The 25,021-nt window shown below is 36.7% G+C and overlaps 1 long non-coding RNA gene across 2 annotated transcripts; it reads right to left on the bottom strand.

Moving 5' to 3' along the window:
• Positions 1-471: 471 nt before the first annotated feature.
• LOC119876881 lies at positions 472-23,999 on the bottom strand. 2 transcript variants are annotated; one of them, XR_005367971.1, is made up of 3 exons: positions 23,880-23,999; positions 22,872-23,087; positions 472-606 (listed from the first exon to the last, which is right to left on the bottom strand). It is a non-coding gene; the product is annotated as an uncharacterized LOC119876881 (long non-coding RNA). The 2 variants fall into 2 exon arrangements; XR_005367972.1 differs by lacking the exon at positions 472-606 and adding an exon at positions 16,957-19,250.
• Positions 24,000-25,021: the final 1,022 nt, after the last annotated feature.

The following is a 25,021-nucleotide window of genomic DNA, read 5'->3' as shown; positions in this document are numbered from 1 at the left end:
TAGGGAGCCTGCTTCTCCCTCTGCCTATGTCTCTGCCTCTATCTGTGTATCTCTCATGAATAAATAAAATCTTAAAAAATAATAATATTGTAATAATGTATGCTGAGCACTGAGTAATGTACAGAATTGCTGAATCAACAGTTCTACACCTAAAACTAATATTGTCAATTAAATTTTAATAAAAATAAATAAGTAAAATAGAGGCATAGGATAATACACATTAAAGATCATTATAAAAGGCAAACCAGAAGGCCAAAAAGATTTTTATATTTCTCTTTACTGATTTTTATTTTTTTTTTAAATGTTTTTTTTTAATTTTTTTTATTTATGATAGTCACACAGAGAGAGAGAGAGAGAGAAAGAGAGGCAGAGACATAGGCAGAGGGAGAAGCAGGCTCCATGCATCGGCAGCCCGATGTGGGATTCGATCCCGGGTCTCCAGGATCCCGCCCTGGGCCAAAGGCAGGCGCTAAACCGCTGCGCCACCCAGGGATCCCCTGATTTTTATTTTATAAAAGAAAAATAGGGGTCCCTGGCTGGCTTAGGTGGTAGAACATGTGACTCTTCATCTCAGGATTAGTTCAAGTCTCACACTGGGTGTGGCACCTATTTAAAAAAATTAAAAATAGGTCTTAATTATGAAAAATGCATTTAATAAAATAGAAACAATTGAAAGTAAACAGGTGGATATTTTTGCCAAAGAATAACAATGTTAACATAATTATCTATTTAATTGATATAGCTAAGATCATATAGCATATGTCTTGGTACTCTATGTTTGCCACCAACATTTTCCACATTAATTTGTATGTAATCATAACTCTTAATGGTTTCATTAAGTGGATATATTATACTTAGTCTTCAAAAAGAGACTGCCATACTAAACAATTAAAGCCATAAACTTTGATAAAAGAGTTAAATATTAACACATAGTGACATATAAGGAATGAAGGTTAGAATGAACACAAACTAAAGCATTTCTAGTTTTGCTTCTGAGAAATTACAGAAGAACTGTAAAACCAAATTAAGTTTAGGGAAAAAATTCAACTTGACTGGATTATCTGAAAACATATAATAGTATAAAATAACTAAATTATATTCAATATACCTAAGAATAGTGGTAGATAAAGCACATGTATAATTTTTATTGACAAGGATTTTTTCCCCTTGTAATATTTCCAGTGTAAGATACATCATTTTCAAGATAAGATATATAGTATTTGTGCACTGGGAAAATTAACCTGAAAATCAATTTAGAAGTAATTTATATAGGGATCCCTGGGTGGTGCAGCTATTTGGCGCCTGCCTTTGGCCCAGGGCTGATCCTGGAGATCTGGGATCGAATCCCACGTCGGGCTCCCGGCATGGAGCCTGCTTCTCCCTCTGCCTGTGTCTCTGCCTCTCTCTCTCTCTCTCTCTGTGTGACTATCATAAATAAATAAAAATTTAAAAAAAAAAGAAGTAATTTATATAAATAAAAGCATTTTTTATTTTTAAAAATATTTTATTTATTTATGCATGAGAGACAGAGAGACAGAGACAGAGAGACAGAGACAGAGAGAGGCAGAGACATAGGTAGAGAGAGAGAGAGAGAAGTACGCTCCATGCAGGAAGCCCATATGGGACTCAATCCCAGGACTCCAGCCAGGATCACGACCTGAGCCGAAGGCAGGCGCTAAACCACTGAGCCACTCAGGCTTCCCAAATAAAAGCATTTTAATTGTAATAAGACTAATAATCTAATTGTGAAGCAGTATTACCTCAACTGACAGATTTTCTGACATACTTTTTAAATTTGGTATAAAACACTAGCCAACAACAAACAATTAAGTTTGTGGGGTTTAGACTTTTGTGTTTGCAGCTTAAAAAGTTAAGTCAGATAAGAAATTTGCTTTTTTTGGTATTTATTTATTTATTTTTTATTTTTGTATATATATTTTTTATTGGAGCTCGATTTGCCAACATATAGCATAATACCCAGTGCTCATCCTGTCAAGTGCCCCCCTCAGTGCAGAAATTTGATTCTTTAAATATTTATTTAGTTAAAAATTATCTAAATATTTTAATATAACTAAAAAGAGTTTATATAACAAAGACACATATAACTATCTGGTGGAACATTATAAGCAAAATCTTATGCAAACAGCTGAAAAATGAGAAAGATCTTTTATAGAAATTTCATCAGGAGGGAGCTATTGTACTTTCCTTTTGTGTGAAAAAGTGGTCAGATCCTAGGACTAGAAATTAGGTTTTGCTTCCTCAATGACTTTTAATGAAAATAAAATTACTCATTACATATCAGAAGAAAAGTGTAGGGATATCACTTTTTAATTTTTCATCCAATCTATAACAAATGCAAATTCTAAGTCTCAGGTATTTTATTTTTCCATATTTTATTTTAAAGTGGTTTAGATCAGTACTTCTCAAAGTGTGGTAAAGAACCAGTTTTTTCCCCAGTCAATTGCTGATAAAAATATAAACCATGTACATAGTTGTTGTAGGAATATCAAACATTGAGAGGCACCTGGATGGCTCAGTTGGCTGAGTGTCCAACTCTTGATTTCAGTTCAGGTGATCATCTCCAGATCTTGAGATAAAGCCTTGTGTCCCACTCCAGAGTCTGCTTGAGTTTCTCTCCCTCTGCCCCTCCCCTCATTTGCACTAGTGCTGTCTCTCAAATAATAAACCTTAAAACACACACACACACACACACAAGCAAAAAAAAAACCCCGATGTCTAATACTTTCATCTGTGTTTATCTCATGTTTCCTTAATAAAGAATTTGTGAATGGCCCACAAATCACACTTGGAACACCACTGGCTTAGATCCTAATGCAAATATAACATTTCCCATTTGGATCAAAGAAACTTTATACACTGCAACTTCTCCAGAAATGTTGTAATACATGGCAAAAACTGCACATGTTCAATAACAAAACAGTGTTTTGTAGAACCCCAAGTCCACAAAAAGATGGACAGTAGGAGTTAGGGTCTCCAAGCACAGGAATTAATAATGTCAAGACAGCTGGGAATCCAAATCCTAGTTTTAACACTTAGCTGTATGACCTTGGGTGAGATGTCAAACTTCAGTTTCCTCAACTGTAAAACAAGATGATAATACCTAGCTCAATGGCTGTCAGAATTAAATAAAGAACATATTAAACTTATCAGAGTGGCACATAGAAAATGCTCAAAGAAGTTATTGCCACCATTAGCACTAATAAAAACAAACAGTATGAGGAAGTAAGTAATTATAAGGACTAATAAATTTTAATTAAGAACAAGATATGGCTCTGAATTTAGTAAAGGTAGTAAAATGCAAAACTGAAGACGGTTAAATTATACCCAATTGTCTCATGAATGCAAAATGTGTCACTGCCAAATGTGTGGTTTTGTTTTTTTTTTACTATTTTATTAACCTGTACATATTTAACATACCTATTAAGTTCTAATATATGCTCATAAAACTATCACAACAATCAAGATTCCTCACCAAAATTAAAATATTGAACATGTGCATCACTTTAAACAAGAAACCAAACAAGAATTCTATCACCACTATCAAATGAGTTTTATTTGTTTGAAATTAAAACAAAAACAAAACAACCCCAAACCCAAAACCTATTTCTTGATCAATACAATAACTATTTAATGTAACTAGGAAACCTGAAAAGGTAAATTAAGACTGTGGCTTGTTCTTCCATAAAGTGCTGCAGGTAAAGTCAAATGGCATTTATAATTTTTCTTTCAGTATGGAATTGTTGAATCACAATATTGCACACCTGAAACTAATATAATACTGTAAAAAAAAAAGTTATCCTTGTTAAAAAAATTCTTTCTGGAGCTATTAATAAGCAGTTTTTTAAATTTAATCTATAATCATATCCCTTGACAATTTAGCTGTTATTTCTAAGTTATAACTCACATAAATTGGACTTGAATTGTCATAAAGCGTGATTTAGTGTAGTGTTTTTGTCTCATTCAAATATAAAAATTAAAACAGCTGTTAAAGAAAAAAAGACATAGATTTCTCTATGCAAATTAGACCCTATGAAAATTATCAGAGTTTTCATACTTTACAGGGTGAAAAGGCAAAATTTTAGTAAGAAATAAAACATTCCAACAGACCATCTAATTTAAAAAAATTTAAGTGGTTATAAAAAACGAATAGACCTAATTTCAGAAAATAACCAAATAAAGATATTTTGGCTAATCTGTTTATTACTAGCTGAGCTCCCTGCTTCCCTGTCTCCATTGCCATGAAAAGTCAGGAGAGGGATGAAGAGACAAAGGACTATTCAGTATTAGCCAATTCTACAAATATATCTGGGGACTTTCCAAGAGTTTTATCACATTCCAACTATGTAAATAAATAGATTAAAGTACCATGAAATTCAAGGGGGAAAACTCTACTTGTTCATTATGAATGAAAAAGTACTTTAAAAAATGCTATATATATGTATGTGTATACATACACACACACATATATATACACAGCAGACACTCCAAGTTTTTTTACCAAATGAAAAATTATCATTCAGTTATTACTGTTACCACCTAACAAATGAATGTGACAATTATTAACAAATTTATTTCATTTTGGTCAAAAGTTCTAAGTTTCAAAAATTGACACACTAATGATCTTTAGCAAATAATTTTTTCCATCAACTCATACAGCCAGTTACTCCAGAGAACTAGAAACTTTCCGGGAGACCTACCAATATAGATAAAATAAAACATCTAACAAGTATTTCACAAATAGGTTAAGGTATCCACTAGAATCCTGATATTCTGTACTTCCCCTCATCTGACCCAATCTCAAACCTTCAAAATATTATACACTCTAAGAAACTCCAAATATGTGGTCAACAGATCTGCAGCTTTTCTCTGCACATCAGCTGCCTTCTGGTCCTAGCTACCTTCTCAGGATAAGACCTCAGATGCAGCAGAGAAAACAACATCTTAGCTGACCTTAAATTGTGGCTTACTACATGCCAGGCACCATTTAAATGCTTTGCATATTTTAATTAATTTAATCCTATTTGAGCCCATGAAGTAAACATTATTGTCCACACTTAACAAATAAAGAGACAGAGGTATAGAAATATTATAAATGGCAGAGTCAGGGAACAGAAATAGTCTAGCTTTAGGGTTCTAACTCTTTGAGGGGCAGAGAGAGAATCTCAAGCAGACTCCCCCAGAGTGCAGAGCCTGATGCGAGGCTTCATCTCACGAACCTGAGATTATGGCCCTCTGATCATGATCTGAGCTGAAACCAAGAGCAGGCACCCCTGGGTGAAACCACGCAGGCACCCCCAGAATTCTAACTCTTAACCACTACTCTTCAGTCTCATGGAGGCTTTTTTCCTTTTTATATCCATCCCATTTCAGGGCCAGGGAGTGAAATGTCTTCCTTATTCTCTCAATACTTACCTGGCAAAGTCCCAATCTGGGTTGAACTTGATTATCTGCTTTTTCTATGCCTGAGCTCAAGCAACTGAACATTGCTGGAGAAAAATCATATAACCACAGGATGGCTGACTGCATTTTAAATTGAAAAACAAACCTCCTCAACCAGGTATTCAACACTGTTCTAAACCACTGTTTCCTTAGTAAATCTATTGCCTGACACAAGTATTTCATACTTTGTCTTCTTTTCAAAACTCTAATACCACCTCCTTCCATTGTTGCTAAAGACCAAACTGCAAATTTAATTAAGAAAACAGAAGCAAATGTCACCACCCAGCAATTGCACTACTAGGTATTTATCCCAAAGATACAAATGTAGTGATCCAAAGGAGCACCTGCACCCCAATGTTTATAACATCAATGTCCACAATAACCAAACTGTGGAAAGAACCTAGATGTCCATTGACAGACGAATGGATAAAGAAGATCTGGTATGTATACAATGGAATATTACTCAACCATCAGAAAGGATGAATACCTACCATTTACAACGACATGGACAGAACCAGAGGGTATTATGCTAAGTGAATAAGTCAATTGGAGAAAGACCATTATCATACGGTTTCACTCATATGTGGAATATGAGAAATAGTGCATGGGACCATAAGTGAAGGAGGGGAAACTGAATGGGAAAAAAAAATCAAAGACGACAAACCATGAGAGACTCTTAACTCTGGGAAACAGACTGAATGTTACTCAAGGGGAGGTAGGTGAGGGGATGGGGTATATGGGTGATGGGCATGAAGGAAAGCATGTGATGGGATGACCACTAGGTGTTATATTTAACTGATGAATTGTTGAAAACTACATCTGAAACTAATGATGTACTATATGTTAGCTAATTGAATTTAAATTAAAAAAAAAAAGGTGTGGTATAAATATACAATGGAATACTACTCAGCCATCGAAAAGGGGAAATCTTGCTATTTACAACAATGTGGATGGAACGAGAGGATACTAAGTCAATCAGAGAAAGGCAATTAAATGATCTCTCTCATATGTAGAATTTAAGAAACAAAACGGAGGATCATAGGGGGAGAGAAGAATAAAAGAAGACTAAATTAGAGAGAGAGACAAAGTATATGAGACTCCTAATCATAGGAAACAAACTTGAGGGTTGCTGGAGGGGATGTGGTGGGGGTATAAGGTAACTGGGCGATAGACATTAACAAGGGCACATGATGTAACGAGTACTGGCTGTTATATAAGCCTGATGAATCATTGAACTCTACCTCTGAAACTAATAAAAATACACTGTAAAATAAAAAATAATACACTGTTAATTGAATTTGAATTTATAAAATTTAGCACACCAATTCAATAAGATATTTAACCATTAAAAATAACTTAAGATCATGAAAGAACAGCAGCAATAAAAAAGAGAAGCAAAAGGAATGCTTACATTCCCTCCAACAATCTGCAAACCCATATACACTTATATCCTTATTCTCTACTTTCCTGTTGTGAGGAACAAAGGACCCACCTCCATCAAAGACCTACCCTTATGCTCTTTTTGGATCCCATCTCCTTTTGCTTTTCAAGAATTTTCCTAAAGTACCTTTACTGGTTTACTCTTCTTCAGTAAGTTTCTCTTCCTGTGCAGGATCATTCTCCATTCACCTACAGACAGAGCCCTGGAATCTTCCATAGTGAGAAACTAAAATCCATAGCTTCCTCTTGACTCTCACAGACTCTCTGATTACCAACCCATTTTTCTGTTCTCATTACAAAACTTTCTAAAACATTTTTCTATACTATTTCATTTCTTCATTTCCTCTTTACTCTTCAGCCCACTAAAAAATGCCTCATGACACTCTCCCTCCAAGGAAACCACCCCATGTATGGTTCACCAGTTAACTGCATTAGCCAAAGCCAATGGTCATTTCTCCAGCCTTTCATCTTAATCAACTTCTCAGCAGTATTCAGTACTTGGTTCATTCATTTTTTAGACGTTGTTTCTTCTATGAAGTATGATACTCCCAGAGGTCAAAGCTTTTTTTCTTTTTCTTTTTTTTTTTTTAAGATTTTATTTATTTATTCATGAGAGACACAGAGGCAGAGGGAGAAGCAGGCTCTGTGCAAGGAGGCCGACATGGGACTCATCCTGGATCATACCCTGAGCCAAAGACAGATGCTCAACCACTGAGCCACCCAGGTGTCCCCAGAAGTCAAAGCTTTTAAAATTAATTACATGCTAATCTCTAGATGGAGAAAATTCTGACATAGAGTTTCACCGTATTTTAATTATATATTTATATTCTCACTTTTGATCTCAGTGAAAATTATAAAAATAACACCTGAGATTCAAAAAATAAAAAATCCCACAATTCTAGCAAGATGACAAACAGCAAGTTTTATTTACTTGGAAAAAAGATACTAAAAAGTTAATCGACATATAAGAAATTATCCATCTGTTAGAAATAGTCTGAATTCTATAAAAATGATAACTAAAGATTTCTTCTAGCTTTAAATTGATTTTTGTGACATGTCATGAGCATCATGAAGAAAAGTAATTTAGAAAAACAGAACAGTGTGAGCACATATTACAACCTAAAATGATCCTTTAATGGGTAGCTAGGATTCTTTTGTAAGCTTCAAATAGTTAATAGCTGTAACAATGAAACTCAACATATGTCCTTGAGTTAAAGATAATATCCTGTCCCCAAAGCACAGTCGCCAAATAAACATTGCCCAAACATTATTCAAGAAGATGATGATTACTAATAGCAGCTCACACTGACTTCGTAATTACTCTGTGGCAGGCCCCATGCTAAGCCCTTTAACACAAATTATCTTCATAACAAATCCATGAAGCAAGTATGCTCATGAAGTCCTGTATGTATGAACATTTTGGTGTTTGAGGTTTCACACAGAATTAAGAGGAGGAAGCAGGAAGAACTCTGGCTGGCTGACACCTACCTAGCCTGGTCCATAATCACAGTCTTCCTCAACTACTTTTTTACCACAACTCTTAATTCTTCTGCCTGATATAGCCTCCCTCTCCTTTCTTATTCAATTTTTCTAAAACCTATTCAGGCTATATAGCCTTTCTTGACTCTTTAACTCCTCATTTTTTAGACATTGTTGTTTCTTTTCCTATTCCACTTATTTTTAAAAAGCACTATAATAATGTAAGTACATATATTTCTGTTCTTCCTTGTAGACCTTGGCTTAGGGACAGGGACCAAAACTAAACTCTGAATACCCCAAACCTACATCACTACTGAATACTGAAAGTGTATAGGTTAAAGTATAAGGCAAAATAACTATAAATTCTGATATAAAAGGGTTTTGTTTGGTTATTTGTAAAACAAAAATCCTATTTCAATAAATGACCATGGTGGAAGGGGCACTCTATACAGTATGTACAAGAACACAATCTACTCCCCTGAAAAAACAATACCAAAAAAGTAAACATGTGCTCTCATGTGGAATTAATCCTAGAGAGGTGCCACAGGTTGGATTGTGCATCCAAAAACATAATTATAAATGTGGCTGTCCTTAAATTAAGGATACCCAGGGATGATGCGAAGATTCCTGCTGGATTAGGGGTATGTTCTAGGTTAGAAATTTTATTATGAAGCACCCAAGGGATTCTTTACAAGATCCAGTAAAGACAGGTTTTGTTTTTCTCTTGGGAAAGGGAGATAGAATTCATGAGAACTGTTAAGAGGGGATAAAAATAATAGTTAAGAAAACAAGTATTTCAAAGAAGTTACCCACATATTTATGAAACCTGTGGACATCACTGATGGTTCAATTACATATTCTGATTTAGTCGTTTCATATTTGTATCAACCACATCTATAGAAAGAAATAAATACTTGTGTGAATAATCTAAAACTGAGAATGTCAACTAAATTTTGGCTTTGAGGTTTATAATGCTTTTTCCAAACGTATCTTTTTCATGTTTAGTATTTACTAATATTAAATCCGTCTGATTTCTCTATATATATACTGATTGAATTTGGTGGTGGGAAATGAAACTAACTTCTTAGAGGTGGCAAGAGTAAATCTTCTGCCTGAGAGTAAGTACAAGCATAATACACTTAAAGAAAACCTAAATTATTTAGATTAACCATATTCTGGTTTTGTTTTTAATTAGAAGGAGAAAACACTGCTTGTTTTTCAATACACAGAAGGTAAAGTGTGAGATAATGATAAGTAACAAAAATGAGAGTGCGCCTATTCAGAATGATTAAAGAGAAATGTGAAACACAAGATGAAGGGCAACATTAATGTTAGCTATCCTACCAAGTGCTTTTTCAAGTTTATTTAAAAAATCATTTTTCAGAAAGTATCCTTCTCAAAATAAATATGCTCATTAGTAGCTATTATTATTCATTTAACAATGACAAATGAGTTTAATCACTAAAATATAATCTTAACTGAAACAAACTGATAGAAAAAGTGTAGAAAAAAGCAAAATTTACAGTACAATTAAACCCACCATATTAAACAATTATTTCCAAGAAAATAAAACTTAATCATTTTTAAAATAATAATGTTCTCAGCATTTTTAAAATTAATAAGCAATAGACTATTACAGTATTCAACTTAAAAACAGAGACTGGTTGCTACATGAACATAAAAAATGCTATATTATGTATACTGAATGGCACAAGTTTTTTTGTACTTCCTACTGCATTTAACTGAACATCTGTAAACAAATTTTATAGCCTGTGAAGAAAGACATATTTTTTTTTCCAAACAAAAAAAATCCTATCAAGGGTTTTATTTTCTTTTGTAAATTTTATTAAAACTATTCCAAAAGTAAAATCATGAGTAAAACACACATACACACAAAGATGCAGATTCAATTGTGCTTATGCATCTAGAGAAGAAGATCAAAATAATAAACAGGAAGAAACTAACATTTTAGCCAAGTAATTTTACATATAGAGACAAACAAGAAAAGGATTAACATTGGACATAAACCACGCATGTGTCTGTGCACATTGGTTTACTCAGTTTTAAATGAATGGTGCTGGACAGTAAGTAGCACTGCAGGGGTTAACTCCCTTAAAGGGCAAAGGAAAGCAGCTGTAATTAGTTTTGAAGATATCGAGATACTTCATGGAGACAAATGAGAATTCCCTATAGCAGACTGGCCTCTGCTTTTCTATCTCTTCTGATGTTCATCTTGTCTCATGTTTTAAGATTAAGATGAAAACAGAACAATAGTTTTAATATCATAAAAGAACAAAAGAACCTTGCTGAGATGTTACCTGGCAAGAGAGAGAATTAACTCTAGATATATTGATAGATTCTCAAGCACCTAATAGAATCAGAACCAAAATATGGTGTTGCTTATTGTAAAATCTTTATTCAGAGTCCCTTTACAAAAACTAGGTATCCTCTGAAACACTGATAAACCCTGAACTGTTTGTCATTATTATTACTCCTCTCCTCACTTTCTGCTTCACACTCTGCTCTAATTTTTTTTTTTTTTTTAGGACATTACTCCAACACAAGAAATATGACCTGTCAAGCACTGCTATTATTATTCTCTGAGTTTTTGTTTTTACTTCATTACTGAAATAAACAGTACTGCCATCTTCCCAATCACACAAACTTGCACTTTGGCCTTATTTTCTATTCTTATATCGAATCTATGACTTCACCTCCTACTCCCCCCCCCTCCCCAAAGTTGACTGTGGTAGGCATTATCTTTCAGAATGGTCTTTTAACCATGGCTCCTAATAGTTTCTGCCTGGACTATTTTAACAGCCTTCTACTTTTACTACCTTCAGCTTTCTAGGAGCCAATTAATTTTACACAGCGAAACATAGTTTGAAAATATTACTCCCTGCTGGAAGCTCTGCAAGTAAACTTTTGTCTACAAAATGCACTTTAGCCCCAAGCTTAACACCTAAGAAATACTCTATCATTGCTATAATTGTTAACAATTACTTAGAAATGAAATGCAAGCTCTTAATCATATTGACCAAAGCCTTTTCATAAACTGGACCCACTCAATCTTATAGTTCATATTTCTATCTAGCTAAGTAAAACTTGGCAGAAGTTTCTTTGCTTGACCAAACTTTAGTAAAACTTCTGAATATTCTCCTAGGCCCACTTGTGAACTTTCTTGCAAAATGTAGTTTTTCCAAGAACTGTGCTATATCAGCTTGACCAGAAACCCCCCACCATCAGTATCTGACCACCCTCAATACCTGATCAGACTCTCATCCTCCATCATCTGGATACCTCAACCTATCTTGAGCAAGAACCCTGGTAGGTCGGTTTAGCCAGAATCCCCCCTTGTCCCTGATGCTTCCTCTTAGAATCATTTTCCATCCTGTCTCCCACCCTACTCCATGGCTATGAAGTCCCACTTGCTATTCAAGGAGATCATCAAGAAGATGTGACTGCCCATTGACCCATGAGCTGGAACCAGGTAATCGGAGGCTCCTCGCTTCCTCCCTCGTCCTTAGAATGTGTATTCTGCTTGCCTTCGCTACTCCCAGAAGCTGCTCTAAGGATATACTTGATAGAAACGTAGTGTGGAGGCTACCTGGACTGGATATGTGACTGAACCCAATAAAGATTTATCTATAAACTTGTAAGATTCCAGCTGGTGAGTGGGTGTGGAGATCTACTTGTTTTGAGGCCACCCAAGGCAAGCCTCATATGTAAATTCCCTCACTTATTAAGCTTGCCACCTACAAATCTGAACGGATTGATCTCTTTGTTCTGTCACTTCTTTCCCATCACAGACAGGGCCGGTTTCAGATTTCAAATAAGGGCTCTGAGGATGCTACAAACCAACACTTGCCCATGATGTATTCAGAGTTAAGGCCCATCTCTCTCCTCCACTATAAAATCCCAATGCAGTGGTCCCTATACTTATCATGATGTTCCTTAATAAAATTGGCCTTACCATCTTTAACAAGAGCCAATAAATATTTTTTAAAACTAGCCAACTGTACAAGTCTTGCTGCCTCCCACCTCAGTGTCTTTAATTATGCACTTTCTCTTCTGGGTATGCCCCATGCTCCCTTTCATCACTTAAATTTTTTTCTATCAACCTATATTCAAAATGCTGTGACTCTGTATATTTTTCATGTAAGCTTTATGCCCAACGTGGGGCTTGAACTCATGGGCCCAGGGTTGAGACTCATACTCTACCAACTGAGCCAGTACAATATCTTCTGATTCAAACCCTCTAGGTTCATTCTTCAATCAGCTCCTTTTTCAGTATTTAGAAACGTGGCTTTCATTACAGGATAGCATTTTAAAATGCATATATGTTTCTAAAAGTTTAATGTCATTTATCTTTTCCAATTGTGAGTAAAAAAAACCATAAAATTTATCATTTTAACCATCTTTGAGTGTACAATTCAGTAGTATTAAGTATATTCACATTGTACAATTAACCTCCAGAATTTTTTCATTTTCCCAAACTGAAACTCTACACACATTAAAACAACAACAACAACAACAAAAAACCCTCTTCTTTTCCCTCTTTCCTAGCCCTTGGCAACCACCATTTTACTTTCTGCTTCTGACTACCTTAGATACCTCATGTTAAGTGGAACCCTACGATATTTTGGCTTTTTTGTGACTGATTTATTTCACTTAACATAATGTTCTCAAAGTTCATCTATATTGTAGTATGTGACAGGATTTTCCCCCCTCCTTTTTTTTTTTTTTTTTTTTAAGTAAGCTGATGCCCAGCATGGAGCCCAAGGATCTCCTTCCCTTTTAAGATTAATATTTGACTCTATATGTATAGTTATCCATCCATGCATTCACAGACATTTACATTTTCTACCACTAGGCTATTGTGAACAGAGCTGCTATGAACTTGAGTATGAAAATATTTCTTCAGGATCATCTTTTCTTTTCAACATACCCAGAAGTGAGAATGCTAGACTATATGGCAGCTCTGTTTTTAAGAGGAGCCACCATACTGTTTTCCATAGCAGCTGCACCATTTTACATTTCCAACAGTACATAAGGGTTCTAATTTCTCCACATCCTCACCAACACTTTTCAGTTTTTTGATAGTAGCCATGGAAATAAGCGTGAGGTAGCATCTCATGGTAGCTTTGATTTGCATTTCTCTAATGATTAATGATGCTGAAAATCTTTTCATCTGCCTTGGCCATTTGTACTAATCTTTGAAGAAATGTCTATTCAGGCCTTTGCCAATTTTTTAATAGGGTTGTCTTTTTGTTGCTGAGTGACATTTCTTTATATATTCAGGATATGACCCTTATATATATCACTTCTGAAAATTTTCTCCCATTCTGGTAGGTTGTCTTTTTATGTTTTTGATTGTATCCTTTGATGAATAAGGGTTTTTAAGTTTGACGTAGTCCCTCTTGTGTATTTTTGCCTTTGTTACCTGTGCTTTTGTTGTCATATCCAAGAAATCATTGCCAAAACCAATGTCATGAAGCTTTTCTCCCATGTTTTCTTCTACTAGTTTTATGTTTTAGGTATTATATTTAGGTATTCTGTTTTGAGTTATTTCTTATCTAGCATAAAATAAGATTCCAACTTCATTCTTTTGTATATGGATATCCAGTCTTCTCAATTCCATTTTTTGAAGAAACCTGATCGATTGCTCTGGCACTCTGTTGAAGATTTGACCACAGGGTTTATTTCAGGGCTTTCTATTCCTCTCTATTGGTGTACATGTTTGCCTCTACTGTCAGTACCACACTGTTTTAAAGTTACTATAGCTTTGTAATAGGTTTTGAAGTCTTTTTAAAAACTTCCTTCTGCCTGAAACACTAAATCCTAACTTGACTAGTACCTACTCATCCTTCAGGCTTCAGATCTTACCTCTGCTGTGAAGTCTTCCCTAACTATTCTCTATCTCCAACACTCATACGTACATCTCCTTTCTGTGAACTCCGACTACACACTATACTTTCTCTGCTACAGAACCTCCTTTGCTTTGCTTAATCGAACCCTGACTCCCAAGGGTATTAATCCCTGTGACAGAGTATTCATCCATCAGTTTTAGCTCTCACATCCCCAGCTCCTAGTCAGTCCCAGCTGACTCATAGTAAATAACCAATAACAGTGATATGAATTGAAGACAACAGAATACACTCGGTTGGTAAAAAGAATGAATAAAGTGTATGTACCAATTCAGATAATGCTCCTAAAATATATGAACTAAAAAAAGAAAAAAATCAATGTGCACAACAGTGTTCACAGTATGCTACCATTTATACAAAAAGGGAAAAAATATAGTCATATTATCTGCATATATATGATACAGCTCTGAAAGAACACACAATAAATAAATAAATAAATAAATAAATAAATAAATAAATAAATAAAACTGCTTACTTCCAGTTGGCCAGGTGGAAAATGCATAGATAAGGGCCAAGGAAAGGGAATCTTTTCTCTCTATACTTTCTGTATACTTTTAAAATCATGCAAATTATTCCCTCTTTTTGGTATTAAGCTTAATTTTTTTAAAAAAGAATAACGTCTCCATAGCAAATCAAACAGCAGCCGTGTAACATGTGGCATTCTCTCCTTCATTCATCTTAGAAATAAAGGAAAACCAAAATGAATAAAATCTGCATCTTTAGTATTACATTTGAATCAAGAATCAACCCACTATCCCCCAAAGAAAAACAGAAACTAAGAATTTTGTGGATAAAGTACTTGCTTCATTTAGTAATATAATCAAGTGTTATTAAGTTAATCTTTAAATATTCTAAAACCATGAGCTGTGTATAAACCGCATACTGATTAAGTATGTACTGCTTACTAGTGACATGTATGTATATTAGCTTTATAAAATGTGGAAGCTAGCTTCCAGGATGGCCTCCAATGATGCTGAACTCTTAATATTCATTCTCTTGTATAGTCACCTGTCCTACACAAAATTACTGCTAGCCTATGTGCTGTTTCTTGGATCACTCATTCTAGCCTTTATGTGTGGTAAGGACACTTTAAGGAGCCTTATGCATAGAAACTTAGGCCTCCCTTCAACAGCCAGAAACAACTTGCTAGTATGTGAGCAAACCACTTTAGAAAGGGGTTCTCCAACCTCAATCATACATAAGGATGACTATGGTCCAGGCCAATATCTGCAACCTCACAAAATTTAAGCCAGAAACTCACAGCCAAACTGCTCCCCAATCCCTTCTGAAAGAAACTGAGAAGTATTTATTAAGTAACTACATTTTGAGATACTTTGTCATACAGCCATTGATGTAAGTTAATTTTATTTAAACTTTTAAAATTAAATTTTAAAATAAATTAAAAATTTTTATTTAAAACAGCTTTTTTTTTTATTGGAGTTCAATTTGCCAACATATAGCATAACACCCAGTGCTCATCCCATCAAGTGCCCCCCCATCAGTGCCTGTCACCCAGTCAACCCCACCCCCCACCCACCTCCCTTTCCACCACTCCTTGTTCTTTTCCCAGAGTTAGGAGTCTCTCATGTTCTAAAACAGCTTTTTGAGTATAGTTGACACACAATGTTACATTAGTATCAGGTGATTTGACACCTTTACACATTATGGCATGCTCACCACAAGTGTAGCTACTGTCTGTCACCATACAATGCTGTTACAATACCATTGACTATATTCCTCATGGTGTGTCTTTTTTATTCCCCTGATTTATCCACTCAATAATTGGAAGCCTGTATCTCCACTACCCTTCACCCATTTTGCGTATCTCCTCACCCCCTCCCCTTTGACATCCATCAGTTCTCTGTATTTTTATAGGTCTGATCCTGCTTTTTGTCAGCTTCTTTAGACTACTGATATGAGTGAGATCATATTGTATGGCTTTTTTCAGTCTGACCTATTTCACTTAGCACAATACCCTTTAGGTCCATCCATTTTGTTGCAAATGGCACAATCTCATTGTTTTTACGTCTGTAATTTTCTATGGTGTGTATGTATCACATCTTCCTTAACCATTCATCTGTCAGTGGACACTTAGCTGCTTCCATATCTTGGCTACTGTAAATAATGCTGCAATAAACATAGGGGTACATATATCTTTCAAATTAGTGTTTTCATTTCTTTGGATAAATACCCAGCGGAACACTGGATCATATGGTACTTCTGTTTTTAAATTTCTGAGAAACCTCCATACTGTTATCCATTCTGGCTATACTAATTTGCATTCCCAACAACAGTACATGGGGGTTCTTTTCTCTCCACATCCTTATCACACTTATTATTTCTTGTCTTTTTCATTTTAGCCATTTTGGCAGGTGTAAAGTGATATCACATTGTGGTTTTGATGTGCATTTCCCTGATGATTAGTGAGGCTGAGCATCTTTTCATGTATCTGTTGGCTATCTGTATGTCTTCTTTGGACAATAGTCTACTCAGGTCCTCTGCCCATTTTTTAATTGGATCGTTTGGGTTTTTTGTTTTGTTTTGTTTTTGTTTTGTTTTTTTTTTTTTTTTTTGGTATTGAGTTGTATAAGTTCTTTATACATTTTGGATATTTACCTCTTATTGGATATAAGCTGAAGGTATTACAATTCCAGATTTCAAGATTTACTACAAAGCTGCTGTGATCAAAACAGCATAGTACACAAAAACAGACATACAGATCAATGGAACAGAATACAGAGCCCAGAAATAAACCCACAGTTAAATGGTCAACTAATCTATGACAAAAGGCAAGAATATACAATGGGGAAACGTTTCTTCAATAAATGATGCTAGGAAACGGGATGGATATCTGCAAAAGAAAGAAACTGAACTACTACTTTCTAATATCATACACAAAACTAAAATGGATTAAAGACCTAAATGTGATACCTAAAACCATAAAAGTCCTAGAAGAAAACGGAGGTAGTAATTTCTCTGACATTGATCATAGTCAATTGACATTGTCTAGATGTCATAGACATCTAGACAGACATGATCAATGTCTGATATATATTTTTTTTTTTAACCAAAACACAGAAACTTTAATTGGGTCATAATAACACCTGTCAAGGACCTGGGCAGTACACTGTTCTTTATAGCACCAATTCCTTCTGAGGGGGGATTTCACAAGCCATCTGGTAAGTGCTCTGATTATACACCAGACTGGTGCTAGTGATGTCCTAAGCATGATCACATCAGCATCAATGTCCAGGTATGCTCAGATTTCCAGGTTAGTGCCCCTTTAACCACCACTCTCTCATATCCCAGGAGGTTCTCTCACAGCCAACAGATTAACTCTCCCCTTTCCCCACCCCCACCAAACCCTGGAAAACCTGGAGTTTTGTTGCTGATCATAGCAACATTTTTCTAGATACGTGGTTTTTGGCAATGGGAAGACAAGCAGTAACTATTGGGATCACATCAAAATAAAAAACTTTTGCACAGTGAAGGAATCAATCAACAAGAAGGCAACCTACTGAATATTTTCTTTTTAAACCACACCCAACTTAAAAGACATAATAACACAGCAGTAATCACATCACATAAAACTAATAGGTAACCTCAAATTAATAGAATCAGGTAGGCTTGGGGTACAATGCTTTGAAGATAGCCTTCCAATAAAATGACAGGTGCCATAAAAATAATCATGTTGCTGGAATCCCTCTTCAGGCTTAAAGGTGGACTCCTAACTTAAGGGTGGTAGTAACATTCATGGAATTGCTGATATATAAAATGGGAAGTCATTTAAATATTTATTTTTCTTCCCAAGATGACAGACACTAACTTTAAAGCAAATATTATATTCTATTTTTTTCTACAGAGAAAAAATTTTGTCCAGGAAATTTTAAATATGGTCAAGTGTATATGTGTTAAGTGTATATGAAAAGTCACTGTGCAAAGTGTATCACACTGAAGACAAGCAGAAAGCATAACACCAGACTGGAATGACATTTAGGGTGTACGATATACAAAAATTCCAGCTATCTTGAAAATTTGATTGATTATACTAACAAATATTCTAAGGGTTTCAAGTAGCTGATACAGCACACAAAAAGAGCAAATGGAAATGTTAGGTTATTTATCTGTATAACTTAAAGGACTAAGACTGCTGTGTTTTTTATAGTTTCTCTGATTAGTCCGTTGTTACCTTCAAATAATAAAAAGTTTATCTGCACTGCTTCTATCCTGCTTCTTTATTTTACAGTAGAGACATAGGAAAGAAACTACTTATTTGAGTGAAAGGTCTTTTATGAAGTAAAGACTATTCATCTGGAGTGCTCTTTTCTTACTTCCAAATTGAGGCTGTATCCCATAACCTTAGATCAACAGCAATCTGACCTCTGGTTGAATAGCAAATTATTGTCTATACTCATAAATCTAGTATTACCATTCAGATAAATTTTTTTTTGGAAAAAAGAAACACCAAACTAAATTGTCTATTTACCTGAACTCTTTGTTCATGAACATGAAATAACGGTAATTTAAACATTAAGCTCACAATATTGATATAAGCCTGAAAATAACCACAACAAGTTGAAATACAGGATATATTTAATAGAACAAGAGTAGGTAATTTATTTTCCTACCTATTCACATTAAACTCTTTCGATGAGAGGAGAATTTTTCACTACCTCAGAAGAAAAAAAGGTCAAAAATGTCTTCTGCAGGATGGAAATATTAAAACCTAGATCAAACTTAAAAGGTAATGAAAGAAATAAAGGAATTATTATATTCTCTTAAGTTTATTACCTTATCCATGCTTATAGGAGCTATGGCAGATAGACATATATCATCAACATTTCATCACTCCTGAATCAACAGTCATCACTTTGTCATATAAAAGGTTCTCACTGATTTTTAGATTTCTTTAGCTTCAAAGGTTTATCTTACAGCTATGATTTCCTAAGAATAAAACAAGTGAATGTTTTATTTGTAAAAGTAACATCAGTAACATTAAAAGCATTTTTTGAAAAAAAAAAAAAAACTTAACCTAATTCAATAATGATTAAGTCTTTTTATTGTACTTTTCAAGTTAACTCTAGTACACTTTTTAATTTGCAATTAAGGTTTTATTTTCCAATTCTTTCACAGATAAACTTCTGGAATTTTATCCAGGCCCTGATTAATTCAGCATCTCCCCAAATTTTGGCCACCAATCAGATGTGAGATGATTTTATGGGGCCCAAGGAGAGGGCTAAGCAACACTGAATCAGTGAGGAACTTATTCCCTCTTCATTCTCTTGCATTTCCTCTGACTGCATCAGAAGTTCTCCTATTGATAGCAGAATGTTATCAACACCTTTGTAATTCTTGCTAATCTCCCTTTTAAACAAAGAACAGCAAGTTTTAGGCTCAGAGTGTTCAATATCCAGTAGTTTCCAGAATTTAACAAGTTTTGTTTGCTTATTTTCAACTTTATGTCTACATTCTGTTGATGGCAAGTAATACCTACTTTTTATTTATGGTGATTATTTCAAGTTTTCTCTAAAAATTATGTTAATAACTACATGGATATAGAGAAATACAAAGAAAATAGGTATACAGAAAATATGTAGATACGACCAAAATTTTGAAGATGATGTAGAAATGATTGACATTTGAGAAATACTTCACTTACGCATTTGGTCAACAAATAAATATAAGTGCCTACTATGAACTATGAGCATACCATTGGTTTAGCCATCAAGGACAGAAAAGAATGATATATGTTGACAGGAAAGTCAGAAGAGAAGAAAATTCAAAATGAGGTAATCAAAAAAAGGATTCACAGACAAGGTGGCACTGAAGTTAGGATAACATGATGTAGACATGCCAAGCCTGGGAGAGCATGCATTTAAAGAAAGCAAAAGGATAACAATACAGGCCTGAGTGGTGGTGACATGTTCCAAATCTTGATTATGCTGGTGGTTACCTGGGTGTTTATATAATGCACACATAAAATGAATGTACATTATCTGTAATTTTTTCCTTAAATTTGGTACCATGTCTCTGACTTATGCAATGGAAAAATACGGAGGTTTTAGGCTTGGATAGCTTGGGGAGGAGGAGGTAAATAGGTAAATACAATAAAAAGAAATCACCATTTAAAGATGAGGTAACCAAAAGTACCTATTTTTGTATTGCAAAATTTCAATAAAAACTATAAGCCATTACACAAAACTTGCAGCTCTATACTTCTCAACAGTTTCATTTCAGGAAGAAAGCTTACCTGAATTAGGGATTACCTATTAAATGTATTGTTCCCACCACTGTCCCCCTCTAACAAAAGAGCACAGTAATAGCACTCACTCCTAACAAAGTAACAAAGAACAGACTAAAGTGGCCACACTGGTTGTTTGCTAGTGACACCTGACAGAATTTAACAAAATAATTTAAGATTGTATTCAACACTTAGATCCTATATGTAAGCAACTCAGAAATGACTGCCTTAGAATTTGTTTTAACCTTGAACTCTTTCCAATGATCTGAATTCTTAAAATTTAATTATTAAGTACATTTCAAAAGACTTTTATTACGTTTCATAGTTTAAGAACTTATGACTAAAGAGGGAACTCATGCATAGTAAAAATAATGCCCTAATCAACAAGTTTTGTTGGAACTTTAAAATGCCATTCTCAATAAAATCAATGACTTAACCACAAAATCAAATCCAAAATGTAAATTATGGTTATAGAAAAAGCATCAAGAGACCAGAAAAAAAAAAAAAAAAAGATAGTCTTCTTCAGCCATAAATAAAAGCATTAAAGTTCAATGAAACCTATGTGCATCCTTAATATTTTTTTTAATTTTTATTTATGATAGTCACACAGAGAGAGAGAGAGAGGCAGAGACACAGGCAGAGGGAGAAGCAGGCTCCATGCACCAGGAGCCCGACATGGGATTCGGGATTCGATGCCGGGTCTCCAGGATCGAGCCCTGGGCCAAAGGCAGGCACCAAACCGCTGCACCACCCAGGGATCCCCTTAATATTTTAATAAGGAAAATACAAGCCTTTTGTTATACCAGTGAATTGCCACTAGATCTTTATGCCCCAGAAAGCTTAAACTGAGAGCTAAAAAGCGTAACGTAGGGAATTTTAGAGCTGAACGGAGACCCAGCTCAAGCATAGGCAGTCTAACTCATGAGAGTTCAATTTACCCTTTTTCTCAGTGGCCATAAGCCTCAGCAACTAGTCAGCTCTGCAATCATGAGGGTAAACAACTGATACATTTACAACCATTCTTTATCCACACAATCATTCTGTTTTTCACTTTCAGTATAGTATTCAGTAAGTCATACGAGATATTCGAAACTTTTATAGTAAAATGACCTTTGACAGATGATTCTGCCCAACTGACGGCTAATGTAAGTAATGTGCACGTTTAACATTAAGTTAGATATAGTAAATGCCTTTCCGAATTTTGACATTTTAAATTTATGGTGGGGTTATCAGGATATATCCTGGTTACTCTGAGTGGGAAGGGGGACCTGTTTCTCCACCTCGTGTTAGGGAACATGTGCTCAAGAGGCCATCTCCTGATGTTACGCTGACCTAACACTCAAGAGCCCAGACGATCTTGAGAATTAACAAACACTCTGTAAAAAAACAAAAACAAAACAAAAACCACTCTGTGACAGAGAGGACCCCTGCCCCAGTTCTAAGCTCAGCAATAGTACCACTACTTGCCTTCCAGAGTTGGTGGTTTACTCAACATGCAGTTATTGGTGACATGAGTCAAGTGTCTCATGACCTCAGGGCATCAAAAGAATCACCCGTTGGCTGCTGTGATCCCTCTGTCCCTTCCATCCCTACCTCACCCCTGTCCTACTGTGTTATATCCGTCTTTTTGTTTCCATTCATCTATCGTTATTAAAGTTGTGTACTTCTGCAAAAATATACACACACACACATATATGTATATATATATATATATATATCCTGATACATAACCCCATCATAAATTGAGTAAGATCTGTACAGTAATTTCCAGACTGGTATCCTATGTAATTGTATTCTAGATGTTAACAAGTTGGCCGTGAGAATATAGGCTTTCTGGCTAGGTAGGGCATGATTTAACCCAATGTGCTCCTAAATTATTTGTCATGGAACACTGCTGGGGCAGTAAGGCTGTTACTGGATTGAGAAGTGTTCAGGTGAGACATTGGTTTGGAAAATCCTGATCTCATGAAATTCCTTTAAACAGATGACTAGAGACTTTAGAGCACATCTGGTCAGCTGGAGGACAAAGAATGTGAACAAAATCTCTCATTCCCAGGCCGGAGCTCTTTCTACTACCTTAACAACAAAGTAAGACTCTCTAAACTGTATACAGAGTCAGACGTTGAATTCACACCTAACACTTTGGTTATGGTGTCACATTTTCTGGTTTGTGTATTGACTCAGGTATTTTTAATTCTTCCTTCAAGACCGGGGTTCTTAACAATTAGAATCACCTAGAGATTTACAATTGTTTAGTGGTGGCTTCAGAGTGGCGGCTTACTCCCTGAAATAAAGCATTTGTACTGAAACTGGTTTTAATTTACCCTTGTGGCCACTTCTGTCGGCTCAACTCAATCACTGTGTTTACCAGACGGTGAATTTCTTCGCGTACAACGTCGACATACACTATCCATCGATAACATACGAGGTCTGTCTGCGTAGAAGAAAGCCAGGAACACCGAAAATTGAGAGATTTATGTCTTTCCACAGCTCTGGGCTTGTGAGGCAAACGCTTAGTTTCCTGATTTTCTTTCGTAATTCTCAAAAAAAAAAAAAAAAAAAAACAACACCTGTTTTGATTGCTCTAGCTACACTCTCCAAAGCAGATGATCGCAAAATCTCTTTCCCAAACTCCACAGAACTAGAAGACAGCGTTAAGAGACACAATTCTTTCCGTTTTTAAAGTCGTGGTATACCACCCCCACCACCCCCCACCCCCCCTTCAGGGGAGGGGAGAAGAATGCGGGAGACCGAACAAGTAACTATTGTTATGCTGCAACTTTAAAAGGCTGGAGATGGGGAAGCAAAGGTGATCCCGGTCAACAACTTCCGCAGGACGAACCTGACTTCCTCTAATAAACTTGTGCGCTCCCCCCCAGTCCCCCAACGCGGACCATGAGCCGTGGCCGGCATTCGCGTCTCCTCTAGCGGCTGAGCGAGACCGCACGGATCCCGGATTCCACCAACAAAGGGGTTACCCCGCGCGCCGTTTCCGCACAGGTGCGACCTCCACCCCAACCTTGCGCGCCGCGGGGCCGCAGCGCAGAGGGCTCGGGAGCGGCCGCCCGTGCCTGGGGCCGCTCCCGAGCCTCCGCCCGGCCCCGGCCCCGGCCCCGGCCCGCCGAGCCCCGCGCGGCGCCCGCCTCTCCGGAAACCCGAGGGCGGCCAGCCGGGCTTCAGGATCCAGGCGGGGCCAGGGCGGCAACACCCCCGACGCCGCAGCAGCCTGCCCCGCGGGGCGTCCCCGTGGCTCCGCAACCGGCCTGGCGGCGGACGCAGCTCAGGACCCGCAGCTGGCCTCGCCACCGCGCTGGGGGCGGGGACGCTGTTACCTGCCGTGGGCTCGGCCGCTCCCCGCCGGCGCCGCTCTCCTGGCAACCGCGGCAGCGACGCGGAGGCCGGGAGCCGAAGGGCCTAGTGACAGCTCCCAGCGTGCACTGCGCCCGCGCCCGCGCCGGCGTCGACGTCGACGGCCCCGGGTCTCCGCCCCCCGGCGGCGCCTCGCCTCCAGGCGCTGGCTGTCGCCACAGCGCCCTCAAGCGCACGGCCGGGGAAGCCGCCCGAGGCCACCGACTAAGGGGGATGGATGGGCCTCCAAACAGGAAGAGCAGGGCTTTTCAACTCGCAGGGGCCAGCCACGTCTTGATGGAGAGTCGGAAAGAATGCCAGGAATTGAGAACAGCTTTTTTCTTTTTTTTTTCTTTTTTTAAGATTTTATTTTTATTTATTCATGAGAGACACAGGCAGAGGGAGAAGCAGGCCCCACGCAGGGAGCCCGACGTGGTTCTCGATCCCGGGTCCCCAGGATCAGGCCCGGCGCGAAACCCCTGAGCCACCAGGGCTGCCCGAGAACAGCTTTTATCTACTATTTAAACGATCCTTTAGGTGTTAAACGATTCCTCAATATTTCATATGAGGAACTTGAGGCTCAGAGAAATCGGAACACTGAAGTTAGGAGATACATAGTTATCAGATTTGGAAACATTTTAACTTTATGTTCTCTTTAAATCATGTAGTTGTCGCAGGGAGGATTGCACTGTTTTTGCCTAAAACTGTAGGGTCAAAGAAACAAAAAGGTTTTTTTTGTTGTTGTTGTTGTTTTTACAAATGTGTGACTGTACAATAAAGCAATCTTTAAAAATAATCAAACATCAAGTATGAAGAGCATGCTGCGCTAAGACTGTTAAAGATTTCAATACAATGTGGCAGCATTGAAGATTTAGTAGGCTTGAGAACTAAAGGTGGAAGAGGTTAGGAGTTGAAACCATCACCCATGATCACCGTTATTTGAGGTAGGAAAGTAGTAGTAAACTTGATTCTCTTCATTGTGTTGCTGCCTCCAACCATGATTTTGAATTATTGCGGTGGATACAGGAATTTGTGAAGCACCATAATAAACTTAAAAACTGCAAATACTGACCTTAGAAAATGTCTTAAAATAGGATCTCTGGGGAAGTGGATTCGGAAAATCTTC

The sequence above is a fragment of the Canis lupus genome, chromosome 12, assembly GCF_011100685.1.
Source record: "Canis lupus familiaris isolate Mischka breed German Shepherd chromosome 12, alternate assembly UU_Cfam_GSD_1.0, whole genome shotgun sequence".
Taxonomy (NCBI): Eukaryota; Metazoa; Chordata; class Mammalia; order Carnivora; family Canidae; genus Canis; species Canis lupus.
This window is presented reverse-complemented; position numbering and strand designations above follow the sequence as displayed.